Source organism: Neopelma chrysocephalum, unplaced genomic scaffold (genome assembly GCF_003984885.1).
Source record: "Neopelma chrysocephalum unplaced genomic scaffold, ASM398488v2 Primary Assembly neopelma1_59, whole genome shotgun sequence".
Taxonomy (NCBI): domain Eukaryota; kingdom Metazoa; phylum Chordata; class Aves; order Passeriformes; family Pipridae; genus Neopelma; species Neopelma chrysocephalum.
This window is the reverse complement of record NW_020897714.1, coordinates 10,670,409-10,697,013: the sequence shown is the minus strand read 5'-3', so window position 1 is coordinate 10,697,013 and position 26,605 is coordinate 10,670,409. Positions and strand designations below refer to the sequence as shown.

The window sequence follows — 26,605 nt, the reverse complement described above, 5'->3', positions numbered from 1 at the left end:
GGTTTAGCTCTTTACTTCCATTTCACTGAGCTAAGATCACTACTTATATGCATATACAAATACACATGCATGCCCATCTCCTAAATACTGCAAGGAAGCTAAAACTTACAAATCAACAAGACAGAACGGTCCTAGCCAAGGAGGAAGAACAAATAAGATGAAAACATCATAAAGACCCCATGCTGGCACAGCAGACTGACTCATACTTTCCAGTTATAAATGTCATCCATTAGGTTAAAAAAATAATAATAAAAATCAGTCTCCATTCTGGGTTGGGGGGGGGGTTGTTTTGTTTTTTGGAGGGGTTGTATGTTTGTTTTTTTTATTGCTTGCTTTAATAGCTCTGCTCTTCATCAGCTCCAGTGTTCGGCAGCTGATCCCTCTTTCCTAGCTAAGGACATGTGATAGTTTTGCTGAATAGTTGCAAGCATGCTCTCTGCTGGGTACTAATAGCTGGCACATTAGGCTGCTTGGTGAGCTGTGGCAGCCAAACAGAAATGCTTTCAACAGACTGATTTCAGTAAAGAAGTGGAGAGTTGGGATTTTTTCTTTCTTTTTCTTTTTTTTTTTCCCTTTCTCCACTCTGCTTGGTGCCAGAGTTCTTAAAATAGGTCTCTCAGAGTTTTCTTGTTACCCATTTTGGAGCCCAGATGTAGGAAGCCAGCCAGCACAGCTGGTGGAGTCTAAGTGTCTCACAGATAGGGAAGGCTTACGTGGTCTTCATTTTATTCTTAACTCTTATGTTACACTTCACTCCTAACTGTTATTGATGTTATTGCTATTGAAGTGTCAAGAAGAAAATGCCCAGGCTGAGTTTGAAGGTCTACCAGCTGAAGACCTTCCTCTCCCTCCTGTCTTCATCATCTGGCCACAGCACTTTTTTACCTTCACCAATTTTGTCATCAGGAATGTAGATTTAATTAGTTGTTCCATTCTTAGCTCACACTGATACCTGTGCTGAGCTATTACCAGTGACATGCAATGATGCTGTGATGTGAACTCATTCTCACAGCAGGCTTGATATAAAATCAGCACTCTTCTTATACGTAGGAATATATGCTGGATTTCTAACATGCATCTGAGGAGAAGAGAATATGTGGAGTTGTACCAGGCTTCCTGACAGCAAGCTAAAATGCACACCAGAAATTGAAAAGAGGTGATACGCTGACCAATAATATTTCCTTATAGTCACCTAGTAAGTACTGGGCTGGCCTCTCTTGGAGACACAGTAACTTTCTTCTCCTAAGGATGCAAAACAGATTGCTGGAAACCTTCAGTGAAATTTTGCTTCTGTTAAATTTTTTTCCTGTTAAAGATTTGCTATCACCTGAGCAGCCTCATGGGATCTTTCCTCATGCAACATGTGATAACTCCTACCAGCCTTGAGTTACTTATAACTGCACAGTTCCTGCAGGGTGGTTTTTGTAAGCATCCCAGTCTAGGGTATTACTGTTACAGACTGCAGAACTCCATGTTCCTAGTACATCTGTGAAAGCATTTGGGGGAATGGCAATACGGATGGAAGTAACACTGATTCATTCTATCTTCATATGGAAACAGAGAGAACAGTTGGCCTTTCCAAACTGGAATGATACATAGATCTGAATATGCAAAAATAGCGCAGCAATTTCTAGAAGACTAAACGCATCTCAGAAATGTATTGAAAAACAGTGCATTGAGGTCCACTGTGAAACATTTGAAAGATAGAGTGCAACACTTCATTACACTAAGCCTCTAGAGGAATCAGGTATTTAATCTTTGTTTATACTTTTAGACCTCCTCTAGCACAAAGGGTATCCGCTACCATAAGCAACCCTCTGATTACAGTACTTGAGAGATTTTTGAAGCTGATGAACAGTCAAATTCCGCACAAATTTAGGGCTTTGAGAAATCATCTCTGGTGGATATTGGACTATTAATTTACAACCTTCCACTGCTGACCATTTGCTTCTGCCTCCTCATGATAGAATCAGAATAATTCGGTTTGTGCCCACATCTCCCTGATGGGAACGTCAAGCCCATCGTCTTAGTTGACGCTGATAATAAAAGCGGTCTTGCATGAAGATGCAGGTCTGTGAGTGGGAGCTGCTGATTCATTCACGTTCCTTTCTACCAGCACACTTACAGGAACAGTAGTCTCCAGTAAGCAAACAGCTGAGAAGGTATTTCCTTAAACAGCTTCTACTATTTGCACAGAGAATATGAATATAAGTATCTATACCCTCCACTGACTCACACCTGTGACCACGTTCAAGCTTATGCCTACCTCCATCCCCTTCCCTTGTGTTGGGAGCTCATTGCTTCCATTGGTTCTGAAGTTCATTGTAATTATATAAATAAACAACAAATACTAGAGACCCTTAGATCAGGTCAGGCTTTTTTGCATGTAGGCTTTTGCTACCATATGGCTCCTTTTCTAGGGAAGAGGGACATCCTAGTGCCTGAGATCAGACTTTTACAGGTACCTGCTGAGTTCTGTACCCAGCTTCCACGAGGACCCTGCAGAACCTGTGGGTTTCTCTCTCTTTGGGGGGTTTCTCAGAGGCTTTAACTTTAGTAGAGAGGTTTTTGTTGTATTCCAAAGGTGAGTTTTGTGCTATCAGTCATTGGAAGTGTCTCACCTAAGCTACTATTTTGGATCTGTATATTAATTGCAAAGGGATAAGCAACTTCACAAGCCAGTTCTCTATGTCATAAGAGAGTAATAGAAGACAACAGACAAATTTCCATGCAGGATTAATTGAGAGGGTTCTCATGATGTATAAAATCATAAGCTAAAGCTTCTGTGACCCAATCTGTATGAAATAAACCTTATTTTTCTGTAATTCTTCTGTCATGACTGAGCCCACCATAGAGAAACCACGTTGAAGCCTCTATGTACCTTCTTTCCTGATGATTTTCTACCAAGATCCTCATTAACTCAATTGTCCATAAAGCTACCCATAAGAAAAATTATCTTGAAATAGACAACAGATGCACTTAAGAGTTACATCTTGTGATGAATGGACACAAATCCCAGCTTCATTTACAGCCAGCCCACACAGTCACATTTTTCATTGCTCACACATAATGATCAACAATCATTTGGGAACAAAAAAAAATGAACTCCAGTCAAAACTTTAACACAATCTTGTAAAATAAAATAAATAAAGTAAAATACAAATTTTAAATTATTTACAATGTTTGAAGCACCTGGGAGAAGCACCCTAGCCTAATCCTAACTACTTGCTAATCTCTACCCTTATGATGCTCTGAGTAACATCTCCGGTATTTTCATCTTCCATTCTTTATTCCTCTCCCCTATACCTGCCCTGAATGTGACACATCATCTTCAACAATCTATTTTTTTCTGTTTACAATAATTTTAACTAGAACTGGTCTGTTCTTCACCAATGAAATGTAGCTTCCATTTTATTCCTAATTTTGTGTACCAACTGTATGATAGCCCTCGGACTCAAATAATATTATTTCTATTCTGTCTGTTTAAATGTGCTCATTTTTATAGCAGGTGACTTCTGGCAAGTTGTCTTTAAATATTTGTAATTGTTCTATGAATCCTTATGTTGAGGAATACATTCAGTGCAGGTAGCTTGGTGTGCAGCTGCAGTGGGAGCTGCAGATTGATCTTAGGTGGCAACAGTCCTAGGTAAAGAGCCATGCACTGCTGACCCTTTGCATAAAAAAGGGCACAGAGACCTGTGGTCCAGACAGATGACTGGACACTGAGAGACATGGCAGGAGCCGAGAACTCAGGAGAGAGTTTTACATGCTTGGGCTGCGAGGGTAAAAAAGCTCAGGTGTTCCTTTTTTGGAGACTCTCCTCGGAGGCACCAGCTCTGGCTGTTTCTGTGTTTACTGTGCCATGAGTAAAGGGCTTCAAGGAATGAGACATCTGAGACTCTGCTATTGGAAACCTGGTGTCAAACCAGTCAGGAAACCCAGTCTGACTGTGTAGGAGTGGGGTGTGCAGCAAGTCAAGCAGGGCCCCCATTGGGTCACTGGAGCTCCTGTGAAGGGGCTTTGATCCCAGCAATTAAAGTCTCTGGTGGTGAAAGTGTGACTACCAGAGAGTCTCATGAATGGTCAGACAGGGAAGTTTCCTTAACAGCTGTGTCCTTTGTATGGTGATCTTTCTTTTTCTCAAAATGCCACTTCCTGTACCTACCTGAGCTTTGAAACTCGTGTTACCTGCATTTCACTTAGCCCAGTGTTTGCAAGTAAACAAATGTAGGACACATCTACACAGATAGGTACAGACAGTTACATATCCATTCTGCTTGAACTCCAATCTGGCTGAATACCATGAAGTTCAAACTGTTTTGTTCGCTAAGATCAAAACGTTCACTGCATCTTAGACTCGGGTAATGGAGTGAAGATGCAATTATTTGGAGCCATTCATCTGATCACATTATTTGCATGGCCAAAATCAGAACTGAACTGTGGTTTATGCAGAAGGTATATGGTATTTGCCTACCCAGAATACTTATCAAGATTTATAGGAACTTTTTTCTGGTCCTCTGACTCATTTTACCAGTGCTGAAGTCATCTGAAGAGAAATCTTCCTCTATGAGGAAATTCAAGGCTTGTGAGGCTTGAACTGAGTACTCTGCTAATCTAATTGCAGCGTTTAATTTTCTTGCAGAGGTAACATACAACCAATGCAATTGATTCCCAGCCAGATGACAGGAAAGAAAATTTTAGGCACTTTTTCTCCATCTTTCAACCATAGTGAAAGACTGATAAGTATTTCTTAATACTTTTTTGTCAGATAAACAGACAAAATTTCTTCAACAGCACTGGTGAATTCCTATAATGTTAAAAATTATATCTATGCTTAAAAATAATGCACTATCATAGAGATTTTCTCTTCCTTTTTTTTCTTCTCTTTTTCCAGTTTAGTATTTCTTGCAACTTCTGTACCTTGACATTAAAATTTGCTGAGTCAAATTAAGTCAAATGTGACCAGATGTCACATTTTGATAGTAATTATAAGAGACTTAGGTATTTTAGCTTCTGTCTTTTCTAGAGATAACATGGCACAAGAGAGATTCTTGAGTTAACAAAGCAAAAGAGACCTTGTTCAGTTTCACTGGTTAAAAGCAACACTTTAAACATCACATGAAAATGAAGAAGCGATGGTGCTGATCATGAAGCACTGAGGTAAAGCTCTGTGCTGCTCTCTCAGAGGCCAGCTATACACTGCGCTAGCACATTTACAAAAACATCTTGGCAGAAGGTTCCCATGCAACATATTATGTTAGATTAATTTAAAGGTAGAAAAGGCACGGATAACTATTACAAGATCTGCATACAACAATGTAATAATAGACACAGGATTCCAGAGAACAGGAAGAGAAAAATGGTCAGATGATGAAGCGTTTATCTGCAGTGGCTGCTTACTTAATTAGCAATAACCCTAATCTAATAAAACCAACATACTATGAATCATCTTTCTCAAGTTCATTCACCAGAGGTGTCAATTATTCAATAAGTGGACATTTGTGCATTTTTTTCCCTAGCTTTTAACATTGTTTCCTTTTGGGTTTTTTTCTTTTTTTTTTTCTAAATTTTGGCCTGGGCAATCACACTTAGGACGACAGGCTCTCAGTCAAATCCTTGTCTCATGCGGATTGGAATACAGGATCTTCTTGCTTCTCAGTCAATTGTATTGTTTTCATCAAATAAAAAACATCAGTGGAAAAAGTTAACCACTACACAAAAAACAAATAACTTGAAGCACTTTAACAATTGTGTATTAGTGCTGACATGCTTCAAAAATAACTGCTGAACATTGCTAAGAGGACTGAAAGACTATATAATTATTTATGACAGGCTTTCATCATTTTTTTCTTCTCCTAAATGGGTGGTGTTAGTTGAAGGCCAAAGGAATATTGTGGAAATGAAAGAAGGAAAGCAGTGCTTTTTATAAGGCAATTGCCCTCCATCTTCATTCACACAGGAGCAACCAAACTAAGCATCTCCTAGGAGGACCAGTGTTCAAAGGTGTTTGAACTTCGGATTTCATAATATGAAATCCATGGCTTTAAATAGAAAGAATGAAGAACCATGAATAGAAATTAATAGTAAACCATTTATTCCCATATCAGGAATAAGTTCAAGTTGAGAAAAGGTTTTCCATTCCATATTGGGATAAAACTGAGACCTTTCAGACCTTTCTACATTTTCAGGAAAAAAAAAGGAGCAAGTGAAAGCTTTGCTTCCTCCCCTGATACTGCTGCTCACTTTCATGTCCTCTAAAAGAGCCAAGCAAATAGAGTGCCAGCATCCAAAGAAATGAGACTGTATCTGAAGCCCAGCTCTGCTAGTCTGATGCATCAGACTACTGTTCTCAGTACTTGACAAGCCTGTCACGCATTGCAAGAGCGTCCAACCTACAGAGTAATTCTGAGGTCAGATGCAATTAATTCTTCATACTTAAAATAGCCCACCCTAGAGCTCAGATGCATTTCCAGCCATCACTTTTCTGATGCTGACGTATTCCCACTAAATCTCTCAGTTAGAACACATTGACTCAGCTTCTGGATTCACCCCCAGCCCTCTGCCACAGGGTTGAGCAGAGCTTGTTGTTTGTTTGAGCGCTCACTGCCACTAGCAGGACCCCAATTCACTCCCAACACACACATGACTCATAAATGAAAACTGGGAAGGAGAGCGTGGAGGAAAGGGAGGCATATAGATCCCAGAGAAAGGTATTACACCTCTGTTGTAGGATTTCTTCCAGACAACTGAAAGATGGCCAGCTTCTGAAGTATGCCTAGGAAATATGTTCTTACAACAGCATCATTACTAGCCCACATCCTGAGGTAGTAACTCAGTAGTGTTTATTTGGCTTTTTTGTCTCTAAATATCAGCATTGCGTTTTCCTTGCGTGCTACTATCCTTGTTTAATTTCACTGGACTATGTGCATGTGTAAAATTCAGCACCTGCATAAGTATTTGCAACACTCTGGCCATTGTTTGTCATGTCTTATTCACGTTGGAATACCAGCAAATATGTAGAAATTAGAGTTTGTAATATTATGTTACTCCTTGTATTCCATGGCTGAAATAAAATATTTCCATGTCTAACATAAATAACAGAATTAATTCTTTTCCCACAGTGAGGAATTTACTGCTCCACCTAGACGAAACAGTCTGATTTCTTCTGAGAAGATGGCCTGTTTGTGAGTGATGGGGTTGAAATCTGGTCATTGACAATGAATGATACAAATAATAATAAAAAGATACTTTAGAAGCATTTGAAAGATGATTACCCTACATAATCATTAACAATCTGACACTTGCTGGGTCGTTTTGGGTATAAAGTCATTAACACCAACACTAACAGCTGCTGCCACTCTGAATGTCAGGGAAGTAAAAGGTTGGAATAAAATCACATTCCAATTTTTCGGTTTCTGAGACTCAACCTAGGGATGTAAACACTTCTGGCCTCGGTATGTTTTTCCTGGATCTTCACTTTACAGCTGGAGCCCCCCGTAAGAATTTAAACACAATAACAAAAGTTCTCTACGGCACAGTATCAGCTGCACTTGAACATTTGAACATATCTGAGTATTGCTGGGACAAATTAAAACATTGCAAGGCTCAGTAAAATAAGCTATGAACATAAGTAGGTGAATCATCACTTTATTCCTGTTGCTTTTCAGATCAACTTTCTGAAACATTTTAACCCAGGCAGTAGAGACAACTGCATGAATCTGAATTCATTTTGTTCTGATGGGAAAAGCGTGTATATAACTGCAGTAAACTAGAACATTTAGAATGTCTGCAAAATGGGACGAAAGAAAGCTATTGCCTTTCTTCCACACCTTGCACATGAAAAAGAAACATGACAAAACCACTGAATGAAGTCCTGGACCTTAAAAGCTTTCAGATGCCCAGATCCAAATCCTCACAAAATAGTATCTGTAGATATGTCTTGGTGCCTAATTCCTATTGACTTGTCTAACTCTAACTGACTTTTTCACAAATATGTTCAGTGAGCCTGCTCTATGGAAAGCATATTGTAGCTCATGATGCCTGATGATGGGTCTGCTCTAAGGTGTGTTTGGAGGAGGCTGGGAGTGGGTCAAATGTATTACAAATGTGTAAGTCCTGCTTTTAGATACAAAGAATTCTGTCTCTGGAAGAGTAAGGTTAGAAATAACTAACCTGATCTCATTCTATGACAAGGTGACTTGCTTAGTGGATGACTAGTCTTCCTAGACTTCAGTAAAGTCTTTGACTCTGCCTCCCTCACAATTCTCCTGGACAAACTGGCTGCTCATGGCTTGGGCAGACGCACTGGGTAAAAAGCTGGCTGAATGGCCAGGCCCAGAAAGTGGTGGTGAATGGTGCTATATCCAGTTGGTGGTCAGTCACAAGTAGGTTTCCAGGGCTCAGTATTAGGGTCGGCTTTATATGTTTATCAGTGATCTGCATGCTCAGTAAGTTCACAGATGACATCAACTTGGGTGGGAGTGTTGATTTGCTGGAGAGTAGGAAGGCTCTGCAGGGGGATCTGGACAGGCTGGATCAATGGACGAAAGCCAATTTTAAGAGGTTTAACAAGGTCAAGCTCAAGGTCCTGCACTTGGGTCTTAACAACTCCATGCGGAGCTATAGGCTGGGGGAAGAGTGGCTGGAAAGCTGCTCAGTGGAAAAGGACTTGGGGGTGCTGGTCAACAACAGCTGAACAAGAGACAGCAGTGTGCCCAGGTGGACAAGAAGGCCAATGGCAACTTGATCTTAAGAGTCTTTTCCAACCTAAATGATTGTATAATTCTATGAAATGTTGAGTGACCATTTTCTATTTAGTGCAATTAGTGGTTTATACCTCATTCAACAGTTGTCAGGGCACCAGGAAAGAGTTCTGAGTATGAACATACAGTTTTTGGTGATCTCTGACATATGGATAGTAGGACCTGGCTATTTTTGACTGATGAATCCTCCTGTGGTTGCAATGACCATGTAAGGCAAGGTGACCAAGGCTAGATCTGCCACTAAGAAAAACTGCTTAAAACGCTTCCTCCTCATATAAATTAAAATGCAAATATGTGTAGTCATAACAACAATCTGGAATGGAGGCACTGCCAAAAGCCTTGGAAGTCCCTTGAGACTTGCAGCAGATGTCCACAGTGAACAAGAACAGTTGTTATTGAGGTTATCAGCTTTTCTGGCCATTGCTGTGTCTGGTCGACCAGAAGGTGAAGTGCAATTACAAAAAGGACTATTATTGTACTAGGGCTTCCAAGAGATATGAACCATAGAGGACTGTGCCCAGCAAAGACATCAGTGGTAATAGTTTCTAGTAATGGAGACCTTCCAACCTTATTCCTGGGATTTCTCACACTGGTACAATAAGAAGAGATATCAGACTACAATGACCGTTCAAACAGTCTCCTGAGTCACATAATCCTAAGGTTCCTCAGGTTTTATATCAAGTTCCGAAATCCTTGTTTTTATGCTCTTAGCACAATGACACTTGTATGGTAGTAAATATAGGCCAAAAATGAACACATTTATGTTGAGGATACCTGTGTTAAATCCTCAGCTAGTTTCTGTTTCAGAAAAGATATAGAGGAACAGACACTACGCTGTCCCTGAGTTTGCCAGTCCATTTCCATATTGTCCTTTACTTCCCAGAGTAGGGACCAAGAGTGATAATCCAACTCAGATCAAATTAGATTTACCCTAACTTGTTCAGGTGACTCTTTGTGGTGACTCTGTGTGCATCATTTCTTCTGTCCCTGCACACTGGATGAGCAAGACAAGTCATGGTAACTGTTGATAGTCATTCTGTCCAGCAGTTGATAGAAAGGCAGTGAGGGTTGTGCTTGCTTGTCTCTGACCTTAGCTGGCCAGCTGGCTATGCAGATAATACTCTGAATTTCCTAAAAAGGCGTCTCAACCAGCATTGTTTGCATGTGGGGGCACTTATGGAAGAACTCCTCCCAGATTCTTCCCTGGGACAATAGGTCTCTGCACTATTCCCCCTCTGTGCCCTTGTCTAACTTCCATAATAGTCTAGTGTGATTAATAAGTATTGCTTTTGCAGCCAAATAGAAAGGGAGGGAGCATTATACAAAGTTTCCAAACAATACCAAATATTGCATTAAGACTGCAGAGCAGTATTTTTGTTGTAAGAACAACAGCTTTTTTTTTAATGAAATTGATTTAAGTAGAATCTGGAGTTTATTTGTTTTTTGGGTTGTTTTTTTTCTACAAGGTACAGCAGCTGCTTAAAAGAACATTTCACCATAAGGAACAAGCTGATTCACTGCCTTTCTCCTGGGTACAGATTGTTGTCTTCTCCCACACAGTCTTCATAAATTAGGAAGAAAATTTGAAAGCATTACAATATATCCTTTTGTTTGTTCCTGGCTTACGGTAGTGGGATTAGACCTCAAATATCCAGTCTTTTTATAAGAAAATAATGGTTAATAAAATATAAAAGATGAATAAAAAGCTACATTCTAAAATGCCTCAAGGTAACTGTGAAGACATGGCATGATTTATACAGGAAGTACAGAGAATTCAGTATCAGAGAATGATCTTCCGTTTGTAAAGCCTGAAGACATTGAGTATCTCCAGGTCTTGAGTATCTCCAGGTCTTGGGACATTTTCCTCAGGTCTTCCATAAAGGCACAGGAAGGTGGGACTCTGTTACACCACCGTGTTCAAATGGACTAAACTCTGACCTGCTTTAACTCACTACACCAAACTTCATTCACACAAGAATTTAAATGTCTGAAACTGAAAGTGAAGTCACCCACAAACCCATTCAGATTCCTGTGTGCAATTACCAATCTGTAAGAACAAGAAAGACTAGCAGAAAGCTAAGCATCCATGTCAATAGAAGAGCCTGTTTTTCCCTCCTCAACTTTTGGGTTTTTTTCTATACAATGTATACTTAGTGGAGGAAACCAGTTAGTAAAACTTGCCTGAAACAAGATTTGGTTCCATGTTTCAGATTACAACTGAGATGTCAGAAGCAATTCACTCAGGAGCTGGCAGGACCCCTCCAGAATGGTTCAGTCCTCTGTTAGAATAATAAATAAATAATCCCAGAAGCTTTTTGTTGTTTTGTTTGTTTTTTTTTTTAACTACAGGCAACGTGAGAAGGTTACTAGAAAGTTACCACCATAGACACCAAGAGCATCCTTTCCTGATTTCTGGAAATTGCAATATATCACACTGTGATTCTATCAACAATCATTTTGAATCATTTGTTGAGATTCTCAGACAATGAAGACTATCTTTCTCCTACAGAAAAATAAAGATAGCTGAATAAAATTATAAGTTCACAGAAAAATGCAACTCTATTAGTCACATATGGGAAGGTGGTCTGCACTTAAGTGATATATAGCATTCAATTCCAGTAAGCTTTTCTTACTAGGGAACAATTGAAATGTCATTAACTTTTCCAATTGTAACAGCACACGTCAGAACAAGGACTGGAATACTATAGACCTTTAAATATTTTTAATAGTATGGTATTGATGCCTGCTCAGCTGGTGCTAAGAAAAAATCCAGGAGCCGTTAATTAGGGTGAGATAAGGAAAGGGTTTAATCGTGCCAAGGCAATTGATGGTATACAACGCGCGCGCCTGTGCCCGAGATGTTACATTTTATAACAATATCTGGCCAATCCCAAGTGTGTCCACGCCATAACTTTTGGCCTGATCCACCCCCTGGCCCACCCCCTGAAATTGGGTCTGTGTGCATTTTGGGACCCTCTCTTCATCAACCTTCATCATCTTCGGGGTACAGAGAGCAGAGTCACCCAGTTCTTTGACTCTGTCCTGCGCTTTAGGCCAAGATACAAGCGTTCCCCAAACAGAACAGGATTGCCTTGACAAGAGACTAAACATCTTCTACTGGATACGGGGGTAAGGCTGATATAGGGTGTATGGAATGGGGTAAGAGGGTTAAGGAATGGGTGCTACAGGGAAGAAGAGGGATAAGGGGCTGCTTTTAAAATCTACTTCTATTACTTATAAAACTTTACAAAAATTAGAAAAATAAAAGCTAATAGGGGCTTAAGGCATCAGTATCATGAGTTAAGGGTGGAACTAACAGTAAAGAAAATTATCTCCCGTTCAGCTCTGCTTCTGCCATGAGCTGGGAGCATATGGGCAGTACAGTTTCTGGACTGTAAAAGAAAGACAGATTTGAGATTACTGTGTTCAGTCCCAACAGACAGAGAGGAATATGGACCAGTATTTACTAACTTTCCTCTCCTTTCCTTCCAAATTATCAATTCTTCTAGTCCAGCTCCACGTTCTTTTTTTTTAAACTCCTCCTCTTCAAATCTGACCCAGGGAAACTTTCCTCCCATAATCGACGTAGGAGGATTAGCAGCAAGAGTAGTGTTGACGGTCATTTGTTTGCAGTTTTAGTGCCTGGGAAGCAACTGAAAGGAAAATTGATCAAAGAAGAGTCTGTGCTTGTTGCTGTGTGTGCTAGTTGTGTGAGAGCTGTTCAATGAGTTCAGGAGCTGGTTGAGTATAGTCAAGATAGAAAATAAGCAGGGGTCACAGATACCAAATCCTTATAAGTCTTTGCTGAAATCAACTTTTGACAACATGCTCCCTGATGAGGTAATACCTTAACACAGAAGGGCATTCCAAGTGATATTAAATATGCTTTATCTCTTCCTCTTTCATAAAATCACAGAATCAGGTTGGATGGGACCTTGAAAGGTCATGTGGTCCAATCTTTCATGGAAAAGAGAGCCTAGATGAGGTTATGTAGCACCTTGTCCAACTGTTTGTTGGAAAACCTCCAACAATGATGTCTCTACCACATCCCTGAGGAGGTTGTTCCAGCGATAAGTTGCTCTCCCAGGAAAAAAATACTTTCTTATATGGACAAGAAACTTGTCCCTGTGCAACTTGTAACAGTTGATCCTGGTGAAGAGAGAACCTCCATTCTCTTTGTAGTTACCCTTTAACTACTGGAGTACTGTGACATGGTCCCCTCTGAACCTTTTCCTGCTGGCAGAAAAGACCTTGTTCCTTCAGTCTTTCCTCATAGGCAGGTTCTCCAGCCTTCTGACCAACTGTGTGGCCCTCCTTTGGGCCCTATCCAGTCTGTCCACATCTTTTTCGAATTGTAGGGACCACAGCTGCACACTGCATTCTGGGTGTGGTCTGAGAAGTTCTGAGCAGAGTGGGATCCCATCTCTGTTCCTGCTAGCAATGTCCCTGTGGATGCAGCCCAGGATCTGATTTGTCTTCATTGTGGCAGCAGTGCACTGCTGACTCCTGTCCAGCCTGACCCAGGTCCCTTTCAGCAAGGCTGATCTCCCACCACACAAATCCTGGCCTGTGCCGGGCTCTTTCAGTTTTGAATTCCACCTTCAGGACATCACACTTGTCTTTGTTAAAATTCATAGAGTGCTTGCTAATCCGCTCTTTCAGCCTGTCCATGTCACTCTGTAAGATGGCTTTTCCTTCTGATGTGTCCACCTTACCATGCAGTTGTCATCATCAAACTTGATAAGAGTTCTTTCAGTCTCATTATCCAGACCATTTGGGAAGATGTTGAACAGTATGGGGCCCAGTATTGATCCCTGGGGGATCTCACTTGTGACAGGCTGGTAAAAACCATTGATCACCACCTTATAAATGCAGCCTGTGAGCAAATTTCCTACCCATCTCACAGACTGCCCATCAAATTTGTACCTTGCCAGTTTTTCCAGGAGAAGACATCAGAAAAGCACCAAATGCTTTGCTGAAGTCCAGTCTTTATTGTACCTCTGCCTTAGTCAGCATTCAAACCTCAAAGTATCCCAGAAACAATGCACCTCTTCAACATTTTTCATTTTCATCTTTCTGTTCTGCACAAAAAAACCCTGCAACTGTAAAGACTGGTGCTTTCTCATCTACCTTTAACTTAAAGGTAAGGCATCAAGTCTACTTAGGCATCTTTTATTTAATTATCAATATAATTTTAACTTTAAGTGAATAGTAAATACATCTGAAATTTAAAGTAGAAAAATGAACTTTTAGGTGAAGGCAGGTATTTTTAACTCTATTTTTCACAGCTATTTGGAAAAATCTTCTAGAAAATAGGCTTCCTTGTTCTGTGATACATATGCAGAAATCTGTCTTGCTCTTCAATCCGTTTTTCATCATGAAGTTGATGTTTTTTGCCTTAGGTGTACAATCAATCCCCAACTTTCTAGTCATAGAATAAATGAGGTTGGAAGGGATATCTGGTGGGCATCTAGTCCAGCCCCTGCTTGAAGCTGTCCAGGTAAACCAGGCTGGTCAAAGATTTACTAAGTTTTTAATATTCCCATTGATGGAGATTCTCTGCACTACTTCAAATATTTTACCATGGTCACAGTTAAAATATTTTTCCTTGCATGTAATTCATGGTCAAATATAAATATGCCGCTACACAGTTTTCCTGGAAAAAAAGGCAAAGGAAAAGATCTTACAACTCACTAGCATCTCCTCTACTGAAGCAGCCATTTTTCTACGTGTGTGCTTTTTCAAGTCCAATACAATGAGATGCTGCAACTGCCTTCAGCAGTATTTCTGTCTTGTGAAATAGCCAGTAGCTACTTTTTGTTATGATGGAAAAAACTGACTTTTAATATTCACAAATCCACGCATTCACACAGATACTAACTAGCATCACTATGTAGTCTGTTGGAATTAGTCCAGGATAACACCTTCAGGTCGTACATCTGTAGCACCAGCAGAGTAAGCTGAATACACACATAGCTTTGCAGAGCAAAAAGAACAAGTTTTCACTTCCTGTTTTCATGGTTTATTCTAAAGCAAAGTATCATGCAGTCAGTCCACACAGAGCTGAGGTATTTAGGTTTCTAACTCTCTAGGCATCTTAGTACCTCAAACCTCAAGCTTTGTTCCAATCTCCTCAGTATGTATTTTTTTCCGTTGGAGTTGGAATGAACCACAGATCACCATTGTAAACCATCCTTTAAAAGCACAGTGAGGTCTCATCTGTTTTCTTCTGATATCGGGAAGCCCTTGTTACACTCAAGACATAATCTCACCAGCCAGAGGTTCGAGAGACGAAGTTTTCCTTTGCTTCAATCTGTGCCATGCTCCATCACATCATGTCACAGCTGAGACATTGCTTTGACTCCACTTCTTCCTTTTCTCCTTCCTTCAAGTCAGCCTATGATCTCTTTTAACTGTTTCTTAAGCCTCTCATAAAACCTTTAGCAGATTAAATAGGATTCTCTGAAACATGGAATCAAAAATATTTCCATGCCTTTTTTCTATCCTGTATGCACATGTAGAGTACTTTCTACCACATATAGACTTGACATCTACTGCTTTGACAAAAGGAAACATAAATCTCACTTTTGAAAAGACTATGTTTACTACAGAATTTTATGTCTTAACAAAAAACTCTAGTAGAGAAAGATGAACTTTTAAAATAGATAGATCTCTAAAACTTCCCAGTAAAATACTCAGTATTTTATACTGCTTTTTATTTTCAGATAAAATGCCTTCCTGAATCAACTTCAGCAGCTAAAGATGGGCAGTATTTAATGTAAGCTTGAACAAAGTTCCATACTTGTGAATATATTTTAGTGTTGACATTTAAAATTGAAGAATTAACTCGTATCAATTTTGTTTATTTGTAGACTCTTCTGTGCATCACATCACCATACGGACTCTGACCACCTCTCAGAAGTCATAAATACAGTTGAGGTGATGAAATGATTACAGAGTTTATCAACTATTAAAACTGTTTTGTAGCTCAGTTAAGATCTAAAGCTGCATTTTTATCACTTCCTTCTGTAACATATTTATGATAACAGATGAGAGTGCTTTTCACAGCATGACCACAGAAAAATCATTGCAAATTACGTATGTCAGAAATGGACTCTGGTCTTCAGTAGTGCTAAATGTCTGCAACTTCCATCAGCTTCAGCTGATGGTGAGGATGACATCTGCCTGAACATTGAGTTTTAAGACTAGAATTCCTTCGAACCCATATGGGTAACTGTAAGTTGGATAATCAGTGAACAATCATCTCATACAAAGCACGTGAGTGTCACCCTACTGTATCTCTGTCTACATGACTGTAAAGGGGGTCTGGAGTGACCAGCTCATTTACTGGCATCTCCACTGGAGTGGTCTAAAGTTAAATGAGAATTATTTCATTTTCTGTCCCAAATTAGCACCCAAAAAATGAAAATCTATAGCCCATTTCCAGAGCTGCAGGCTACAGGAAGACGATGGAAGAGGTAGGACATGACTGTCCTGATTTTTTGTCCAATCACAGGTAGCATATTGTCCACTCCTTCACCTCATTTATAATACAAAATCTTCAGTTTGAATTCGTCCTTGTCCATGATTGCTGACTTCTGTTACCCTTTCATAAGCATATCATATCTATATTGTCCTATGTGGCAAATAAAAGGTCTTTTCAGCGTCAAACTGATGAGACCCACAGTCATTAGTTATAAGAGACCAAAAATAAAGATGAGCTGAATATAGCAAATAGGAATTATTTGGGTATCAACTATCACCTCAAAATAGCAGAAGGCATGGTTGCTGAGAGAATGAGATACAAATATAGTTTAGAAACCTTATATAGTTTTATAAATAACTAGATAAGTTTATATATAGATAGCTATTAAATACGTTTGTCACTATAAGGAGCTCTCTCTGCTTCTCTCCATAGAGAGAGGAACAATTGTGAGACAGCACACTAATATGGGGTAGTCATAAAATTTTAATGTCTTATATCTGAAGCACTTTTATTGATCCTTAGATTTCTGGGTATTAGTGATTTCAGTGGCCTTCCCAAATGGAGCACACTGGCTCTCCAAATTTCCACTGTCACAATGTGGTTAAGGAGCACTTCCTTTATAGTACTTGTAGTCTGTGTGTGCATTTTCTCTATTTAGCAGGGCTGCACAGTCTGATAGGTATCCCGAATTTGTAAAGACACATGAAATTTTGTGATTTTTAAAAAGAAAATTTATTTTGTCTTTCTAGGTCAACGTTTTAAATGCAGATTTCAGCTACAAAAGCTACATCACTGACAACTATGAATATGGATACTTGGAATTACAAGGTTGACATCAATGGCTGTATTAATATAAGTGAATAGTGTACACAAAAAGGACCAAATGTGTGAAAAAAATCAAAATATTATTTAGAAAAATGTTTAAGCAAAATATCTTCATGTGTATTATGTGACGTCCTACTTTTTTAATTTTAATAAATTTTACATCATTTTATACAGTGTAACAATATAACATGGTAATCTTCAAGGTTAGGCCTCAGAGAAGCTTGCCTTAAAATGAAATTTAAAAAAATTCCAATACTTGAAGCATATTCTATTTTGCTAGAAATGTATTCAAACTACCTAATGACATTGTTATTGCTTTGGGGCTTTTTGAAAGGAATTATGGAATTCCTTTATGGTACCTATAGCTACTGTAGTTGAATCTTTCCAATCATGTTTGCAAACATAGACACCAATCATTCAATTTCATTTTTTTCATGCTCTGTGTATCACTTGAGAAAGTTTTTGTGGGTTTTATTTACTCATTATGCTTGAGTAATGGTTGCTATTTGCTTTAAATTAAGTATACACACATACCACCATATTTTTAAGTGAATAAAAATATTTTGGTCATCTAAGATAAATTCATAAAAGTGAGCTAAAATGAATCAAAAATCACAACTCTAAAAATACCCTATTTGGGACCTTTTAGAAAGCAACAGAAACAATAGACTGTGACATAGAAGACTAACAAAACAATGTAAATACAGACTCTGCAATGTGAAAAAAGTTTTATTTCAGGCAAAAAACCCACAACCAGTAGGCCTGATAATATATTCATTGAAAAGCAAAGAATAAAGAAAATTATAATAATAATAAAAAGAGCATCTCAGAAGCAAAGACTGCTAAATAATCAGATAATCAAATGTGAACTTTAACACCTTTTTTTTTTAATTGAATGTTCCTAATGTACTTTCTATTAGGAAGAATACCACCAGACAAACACTCTTTAAGAAAATTGTACTTTGGCTGAAGGCTGAGACCAAGAAGAATTGTAGTTCTCATAGAATTATTAGAAACTGTTTAAAATAATAAACAAAATGTGGAAAGAACAAAAGTGAATGACTGATTTCCATGTTTGCAAATGCATCTGCTTACAAGCTAAACAACAAAAATTATAGCTAACTTAACTTGGGAAAACTGAAGGTCTATTTTGAGGAATCAATCTTTCACCAGTACTGATTTTTCTTGCAAAGGATGTCTTCCTTTTTTGCTCTGGCTCAAAGCAGATGACACCGCCTTTTGAACACACTAGTACAGCTAGTATCTTAAAGTGACACCACCACCACCAGTCATCAAAGACCCTGAAAATTTTGTTAAACAGGGCTTCAAATGATCCTAGAAAGTAAATTTCAGATGAAAGCAAAACACATAAATGTCATCCCTTCTGCTCTGGTCCAGATGTAAGAACCATGATGAGGAGAATATATTGTCTTTTTAAATTAGTGAGGATATCACTGTGCAAGCCAAGCAGACACGAGGGACTGTAACACCACTTGTAACAGATGAATTACAGTCTTTCTTCAGATGAATTTTTCCAACCATAAATAGAGCGAAGTGGGAGTGGAATATGAGTAGAGTATAAGTGGTTTCCCAAACCCCACAGGCAGCACCAGAAGCCCTGGAGTCCTGAGAAATGCATCCATTGCAAATGCAATGCTATTAAATTGTGATTTAGAGTCTTTTCTAGTCCCCTTAGAGAAACTGGTCAGTATCTAAAGGCTGATATTACAAATTTCATTTCCTATTCCCAGAAACTATTTAATCTTATAATACTTTCCATTAAATTTAGAAAAGGAAAAAAGGGAAAAGTCACTGTCCTGGCCCTATGACAACTGCAGCTGTGAATCTTTCCCTTTGCATTAATTTAGGAAACAGAAGAATCAGGAAAGAATATCCTGACATTTTTAAATCTCAAAATATAATTTCATTTCAGTTCCAAAGTGATAGGAAGTATTTCCATGTGCAGCATATGCATGTTAAAAGTGAGGCCACAGTCTGAAAGTCAAAGGAATATTATTATGTGGGAAGCCTTACAGCTAATTTGTTTAGCAAATCTCTATATCCAAAATGGTACTGAAGTCTCATTTTTACTTCTAGAAAAAGGACAGATTATAAATATAACACATTAGAACATGATACCATCCACAGTATATGTTAAGAGGAAGTTCAAGAGATACGTTAATTAAGTGGGTAATGATCCCTCCTAGTAACTAATATATTATGCTTTCTACAATTTACTTATATCGCACAGGATCACATTATATATTTTATAAAAAACAGTACATTTTTAAAGAAGGACGTAACTTCTTTCATTACACATAATTGAAAAAAATAATCAAAATTCTGTTGTGATCAAACACCGAAAAAGTTTGAGGTCATGGCTGATTTAAGAGCATTGCTTTCATTGTGATTACTTATTTTTGGGTCACCTCTCTTTCATAGGCCTGGAGAAACATTCTACATCTGATGTCTGGAAAACTCTGAGTAGATTGCCTCAAAAAGCTTCAAGGTCCCTAATACAGTCTAATGTTTCTTTTTTCTGTGCAATGATTATTCTTTCTCTCTTTACCTCTTGAAGAGAAAACTGCAATGATTCTTCTAGGTCACTCCATGAAAGGTATGATCTCAGTTATATAAAGTTTGCTTTTTTTCATGTAGGACAAGGATGTAAGATTTGGAAACACAGGTGGCATGCAAGAGGGCAACCTGCTACTTCTTTCACATGGTAATAACAGGAATAAATGGAAATTTTGTTAAAGGTTGTGATTTGTGACAATATTATTTTCCATGTTTAACAGTTCTTCAGCAGGATAAGACACAAATCTTTAGTTTTTTTCTCTCCTTTATTTTACTGATTACAATGTTGTTGTATTGCATGGAAGAGGAACTATCCTGAGATAGAATTATATCAATTGTTTTGATTCAGGTACAGGTGAAGAGGAAATGTTAGGCTCAATGAGAGATTAAAAGCTGAAAAGCAAAGTAAATAACTGAGACATTAGTTGTGCTGAGCCCCATCCCAATGATCGCAGGTTGTATAGCTTAAAATTAACTTTGTTGTATTTTTAACATATACACATCGCAGCATAAGACAGTATAGGTGAGTGCTATTTAGAATTATATTCTGGGCCAAGGAAAATTAAATTCATTCTTTTAACACATAATACAATATCACCATATGTTCAAAGCCCAGACAATGTAGGCCACTCCAAAGTTTTATCCCCTGTCAAGGCGAGAACGGGAAACTGTAATGGATTTTTGTTCAGATCAGAGCTGATTTTATAACCTATCCCACTAAATGGCATTACATTCACATGACCTGATTTTACATAACAGAGTTATCATAACACAACTGACTGAACACAGAACCTTCATTTTGCAGTAGCAGACATATTTAGACCATCATTATTAACTGCACTATGCAGATTTTATGTTTCCCTGTGTCAGTGAAATTACTTGTATTCTTCTTTCCTTTTAAAACACATTAAAAGAACCTGATTGCTTATTTGTATATCTATGCTCCAAAATGACCCTTTAACTAAGATCGTACTGAAGCTGTCACCTAGAACATTGTTACAATCCTTCTATTTTCAGATGGTTTTTTTAGTAAATAAGGTCTTTGAATTCATCTGTCAGTACCATCTAATAACCGTCTAATTAGGTAGCCAGTTACAACAGGATATGACAAAAGTAGAGGCCTCAGAGATATCATGTTCCTGTATGTTTTGTAAAGACTGGTGGCTAGAAAGGAGGGGGGGACCCAGATCAGTGCCAATGCGGCTTAGGGATCGACTTGCCCTGCAGAAGCCCTTGTCAGCTTTCTATCACTAGGTAAGTCAGTCAGTTCATGGGTAGGTCTAAACATGCCACAACAAGTGGTGCCTAATATGACAGGCAAAGAATGTGTCATGAAGTTGTTACGGCTAGCATATTATTTCTCAGCTAGTTTTATTTCAAGGATTTCTTAGCCATTTCAAAAAAATACCTTCCTCTTGCGCAGGACAGCCAAAGAGTATTTTTTTACTTTTTTTTCCTTTATCGCTAAGCTAAAACTAGTGTCAGCTCTGAATTTTAGTTGACTGCCTCTGTTTACCCAATTTTGTGTGAACATTTGCTTGCATACTGCAGTGGGTTGACCCTGGCTGTATGCTGGGTACTTACTATAGCCACTCTCTCACTACCCTATGCAACTGGACAGAGGAGAGAGAAAAAAACAGTGAAGGATTCATGAGTTAAGAGATGGGAGAGGTCACTGATCCACAATCACGGGCAAAACAGACTCAAAATGGATGTTAGTTGAATTTATTACTAACAGGGTCAGAGCAAAAGAGTGAGAAGTAAAATAATCTTAAAAACACCTTCCCCTCACCCTCCTTCCTTCCATGTTTTCCCTCCTCCCCCAGTGGTGCAGGGGGATGGAGGAATGGGGGTTACAGTCAGTTGTTGTTTCTGCCTCTCCTCAGGGAGAGGAGTCCTTCCCCTGCTCCCACGGGATCCCTCCCATGGGAGACAGTCCTTGATGGACCTCTCTAGCATGAGTCCATCCCTCAGGCAGCAGGTCTTCCCAAACTGCTGTCCCGTGGGTCACTCCTCCATGGGGTGCAGTCCTTCATGAATGAGCTGTACCGACGTGGGTCCCCCACGGGGGCCACAAGTCCTACCCAGAAAAAACCCATTCCAGCATGGTCTCCTTTCTCCACAAGATGCCACGGTCTCTGTCCTGTCCTTCTCCACGGTCCTGTCTCTGGCAGGACCCTGTTCCGTCTTGGGCCTCCCATGGGGTCACAACCTCCTTTGGATATCCACCTGCTCCAGCATGAGTTCCTCCATGGGCTGCAGGTGGGTCTCTGCACCCCAATGGTCCTTCATGGGCTGCAGGGGCCTCAGCTCTGGTGCCTGGAGCACCTCCTGCTCCTCCTTCTGCACTGACCTCTGTGTCTACACTGTTCTTCACATGTTCTCGCTCCGCTCTTCCCTGACTGGAATTCTTTCTGTGCCAGAACCTTCTGTTCTTAAATATGTTATCACAGAGGTGTTACTATCACTCCTAATTGGCTTAGCCTTGGCCAGTGACAGGAAGCCTGTCCTGGAGTTGACTGGCGTTGGCTCCACGGGACAGGGGAAACCTCTAGCAGCTTCTAACAGAAGCCACCTCTGTAGCCCCTCCCTGGTACCAAAACCCAGTCACAGAAACCCACTACACATATGTAAGAGTTTTGCAGTATTTTTTCAGGGTTTTTATTGGAAATTGTCTGGATTTCTGTGGACTATTAGTGGCTCAAGGATCACCAGTTGCAAAACACTAATTCAGGAACCCTGGGGTATGGAAGGATGGGAGGTATCAGAAAAGAGGCTTTCAGGTCTGCAGAAAGACATAAGGAAACGAGTAAGCAGAATATAGAGGAAAAAACTGCAATAGTGGGTTAGTAAGAGATGAAAATCAGAAAATACAGATTCATGAGATTCATGAGAATTCTTCCATCCCGGTGTTCTAACACAATCTTTTAACATGGTTTTTAGTATTAAGTTTTGGTTTAGGGAGGAACAGATCTTACTACTTTTGTCAATGAAATTTCTAATTTATTTTTATTATTTTTTTTTTTAGTTTCTTATTAGATTTTGAATTGGTCAGAGCTCCATAGAACATGTTCCAACTGACGCCAATGGCAGAATGTCTCTTGATGCTCATGGGAGCTGCACTGGATCAGCCTTGTATCCTTTCCACATGCTTACTGTATTTCAGGTTTCCCTGGTCAAAAATGCTGCATCACTCTGCACATCTTATTTCTGTTAGTAAAAAAAGTAAATCCATGTGACTATTTAAAATTAAGAATAAAATGGATTTTCCCTACCTTGCTTTTTTGAGGCAATGCCAAGGCTAAAATTTCATTCTGAGTGTCTAAAAGGTTATGTGCAAGGTCCATACAGTAGGTTGGACAGTACATGACATTAATTTCTTGTCACTGAAGTGTAACATTATTAATATGTGCTGAACATGGTGTCTGACAGAGAACACTGGCCACAGCCAGACAGCATGAAAGGTCCTTTAGAAAGAAAATGTTTTAGCAAATGTCCTTACTGAGCATTAAAGAATACTGAAGTAAAGAGAGTCTGTGCTGTGAGGTTAGTGGGAAAGGGACATTTTGGTGAAAAACAAGACTAGATCCACTATTTTCCTCATGTTATATGTCTAAACACATATCAGTTGGAAGATTTGCTTAATTGGAATGTTAATATCAATTACCAAAAACCACTTGGATCAAGTAAAATATTTTTCCTTCTCATAGTTGGTCTTGGATTAACATCCACTGACTTAGTAATGTCCACCTAAAGTCTTGTGAAGAACAAGTCAGATAAAGGATTGAATTCACGTGTTACTTCTCCCCATTGTTTAAAAAGCCTCACTAGACAACAAGTTAAAATAAATAAATAAAGAAATCCAGAAGGGCATTTTAAGAGCTGGACAAGTCATTTGATAGTGTATGCTATAGTTTCTTTCTTTTCTGACCATGCATAAATAATCTTGTGAATTTGCAGTTTAGATAGCGTAAGTTGTCTAACAAAAGTACAGTTACTCATGAATAATTTGGATTTCAATGTGTGTGTGAAGAAAATGGTTCAACACAAGGCTTTTTGTATTAAAGCCATCTGTGACTCACAGTATCATCATACATAATATGGGTCATTGTGTGAAAGCAGTAGTGCATGAAAGGCCATGGAAATGGCATATGAAAAGCCACTTCAGGATGCCATGCACAGTTTCTGGAAACGCTAATGATATCAGGTTTGAGGAACAGTGATGTGCTTACAAATCCTACTGGTGTTGGAATCAGCTGTCTTTTCCATACTTAATATAGTTGTACATGAAATTTTGGTGCATTGTAATGACGTTATTAGCACGAGTTTTTTACTTGGGTATGAGAAAGATGTGAGTCATGCAGCTTCTCCAAAAGAGAGCAGAAGAAATGTTGATAGCATATTAATATGCATTCTGTATTCATGATATGTATTCCAGAAAAAATGTTGCTTTGAGGTATGGTAGGGTGTCCTTAAGAATTATGTTGAACAGTTTTTTCTTATCTGTTTCTGCCCATCAGTATTTTATAAACGAATATTGGAGTCCATTAAAATCACATATAAAACTCATTGATTTCAACAGTTCCACATTTTATCCTGTATGTTCTGAAGTATTTTATCCTCTAAGTCTCCCAAAGAGGAGACATAAACACATTTGAAACCTAAAATAGATTTTATGCACAAAATTAATAATTTACATATAAAGAAATATTGTCTTCTTCTTCCATAGCTTTTTACACATGAATTTGAAAAACTTTGCAAGTCTGCATAAATATATCCATGAAAGTTTGACTGCAGATTATATAAAGATTCCTCCATTTTGACACAAATCAAATTAATCTTCTTTGAATCTTCACTGAAATGATGATGCTAGGCTAAATAAATCTCTTTGAATTCTCATTAACTGTTAGTACAGCTGATTCTTTGACTGGTTCATTAGCATGCTTGGTGGCATATGCTCAAAAAGAAGAAAAAGAAGGAAAAAAGAACTCTACAATTTAATACAAAACAGAACAAAGCTGTAGATTTCGGTCTTTGTCTTGTACACACTATAAGGTACATGGAGCAATGGTCTAACTTAAACATTGCATGAGGTTCTTCTGAATTACCATTCAAATTGATTCCTAACTTTGACAAAGTATAACTTAATTACTCAGCTGCATATAGATTTTCATCTACCAAACTCAGTTAAAACTATGGAGAAAAAAAGTGGTAATATATCCGTAGTATAATATTAACACATAGATACCAGTAGCTAAGTTTGCTTCTTTAGAATAGAAGAACATACTTCAGCTTTAATGATTCTTAGAAACAAAAGGAAAAGTCAGGTCTTTATCCCATGAACATCTCAGTGAGATAATTTTACATTCATCTTTCAAGAATGGGAAATTCTCATCCAGTTGCCTGTCAGTCACACAGATATGTTCAAATTATTATCTACTAAAGAAAATACATAATACGGATAAAACACTACTATATTTAATAATCAATTATCCTCTGAAAAGCTATATAACTTAGATGAATTGTAACTGTATTTAGCAGAACTCAGAAGAAAGAAATGCACAAGACCAAGAAGAAAATGGAACAATCAGCAGCCATTTTCCACATTACATGTCAACAACAGTAAAACTGCACAAAGATTTCTGCATTCCATTTCCATAATCTAATATTGCTCCACAGAATGAGTTCAGTTCCCTGGCTTGTGGCAAAGGTGGGTGGAATTTCCAAGAGGTCTCCATTTACATAAAGACCCTGCACAGCCAGACTGAGCATCTGTGATTGAACGTGATGGGATGCACCACACCAAGCACAGCCACGGGCAACAAACTGCCTGAGTAGTCTTTTAGGAGAACAGACTACTATATTATTTTATCTATCATTAATAAGTTTCACTATAAGCATAATGCCTGCTGTCATGTTTCTTGAATTTCATGAGCTAATCCAAGTTGCTTCTTCTTATTATACAACTGTACGTCAATACAATCCTAAAGACTGCTTCAGGATGTCTCTTACAGCTTCCCATTATTTATGAAGTGTCACAGAAAACCATTCCAAAGGCATGTCTAGATGTAGAGAAGACCTAGGATTTATTGGCTCTTCCCAGCTCAAAGAGAGGAAAACTACTCATTGTAGGGATTTCTTCACTGTAAAGGTGAAAAGCTAAAATCCACACGGCAAATAACCTTGCGTTGTTATTCCTAATAATAGTATCTTGGAAAACAGCTACAGCTTTATGTTATTTTCTTTTTGTGATAATCAGAAAATTCCTTGTCCTCCCAGTTCCCAGAGCGATGCCCAGAGTGATTTCTGGCAGAGATGGAGTTCAGTTCCCTTTCCTTCTGGGTACCCAGAAGGCTCCCTCTGTCCATTCATATCAGTGCTCATACTTCAAATACCTCTCATACAAGCTACTGTCCTAACTGAGATGAAAAGCCCAGGATAATGGGATAAAAGCTTTATTTCATGGACTTTTCCAACCTAAGCATATTCTGAAAGTTATGCATTAAGAAGTTGACTTTCTTTTCCTCTTTCTTTTTTATCCTTACCTCAGGGTAAAGTGAGGAACAGCAGCCACACTGAAGGGAAGTGAGAGCAGTGTACCAAGCTCTGTAGAAACAGAAAGGAAACAGTAGATCATTTCAACGAGAGTAGTATGTCTTGGCGTCGTTCCTTAACACCACCCCCGTCATCCCAGCCTCCTCTGCCCCTCCCACACTCATGAATCTAAAAAGCAGATGGAAAATATTCTGCCAGAAGACATTGAAATACAGTGTTAGAAAGTTACTCTCCTAAGGCTGGAGAAAGTGATGGAGAGCTCTGGCAGGCAAATTAAATTATTCATAGTCAGTGGCATTTTGGAAGGAAAAGCAGGAAGGGAATAAGAGACTGAAAGAAGTTATAGGGATTGTACAAGAGCCATCTGCGATGTGGGAAAAAGATGCACTTCAGCTTGGTA

The 26,605-nt window shown here is 38.7% G+C and overlaps 1 long non-coding RNA gene across 5 annotated transcripts; it reads left to right on the top strand.

Annotated features, from left to right (window-relative positions):
* Nucleotides 1–6,623: 6,623 nt before the first annotated feature.
* Nucleotides 6,624–25,496, top strand: LOC113965823. Of its 5 annotated transcripts, XR_003533649.1 has the most exons (6): nucleotides 6,624–6,710; nucleotides 7,122–7,184; nucleotides 16,998–17,104; nucleotides 19,732–19,798; nucleotides 22,690–22,875; nucleotides 24,380–24,553. It is a non-coding gene; the product is annotated as an uncharacterized LOC113965823 (long non-coding RNA). The 5 variants fall into 5 exon arrangements; XR_003533650.1 differs by lacking the exons at nucleotides 6,624–6,710; nucleotides 7,122–7,184 and adding an exon at nucleotides 8,010–8,062; XR_003533651.1 differs by lacking the exons at nucleotides 6,624–6,710; nucleotides 7,122–7,184; nucleotides 24,380–24,553 and adding exons at nucleotides 16,682–16,717; nucleotides 25,192–25,496.
* The last annotated feature ends 1,109 nt before the right edge of the window (nucleotides 25,497–26,605 follow it).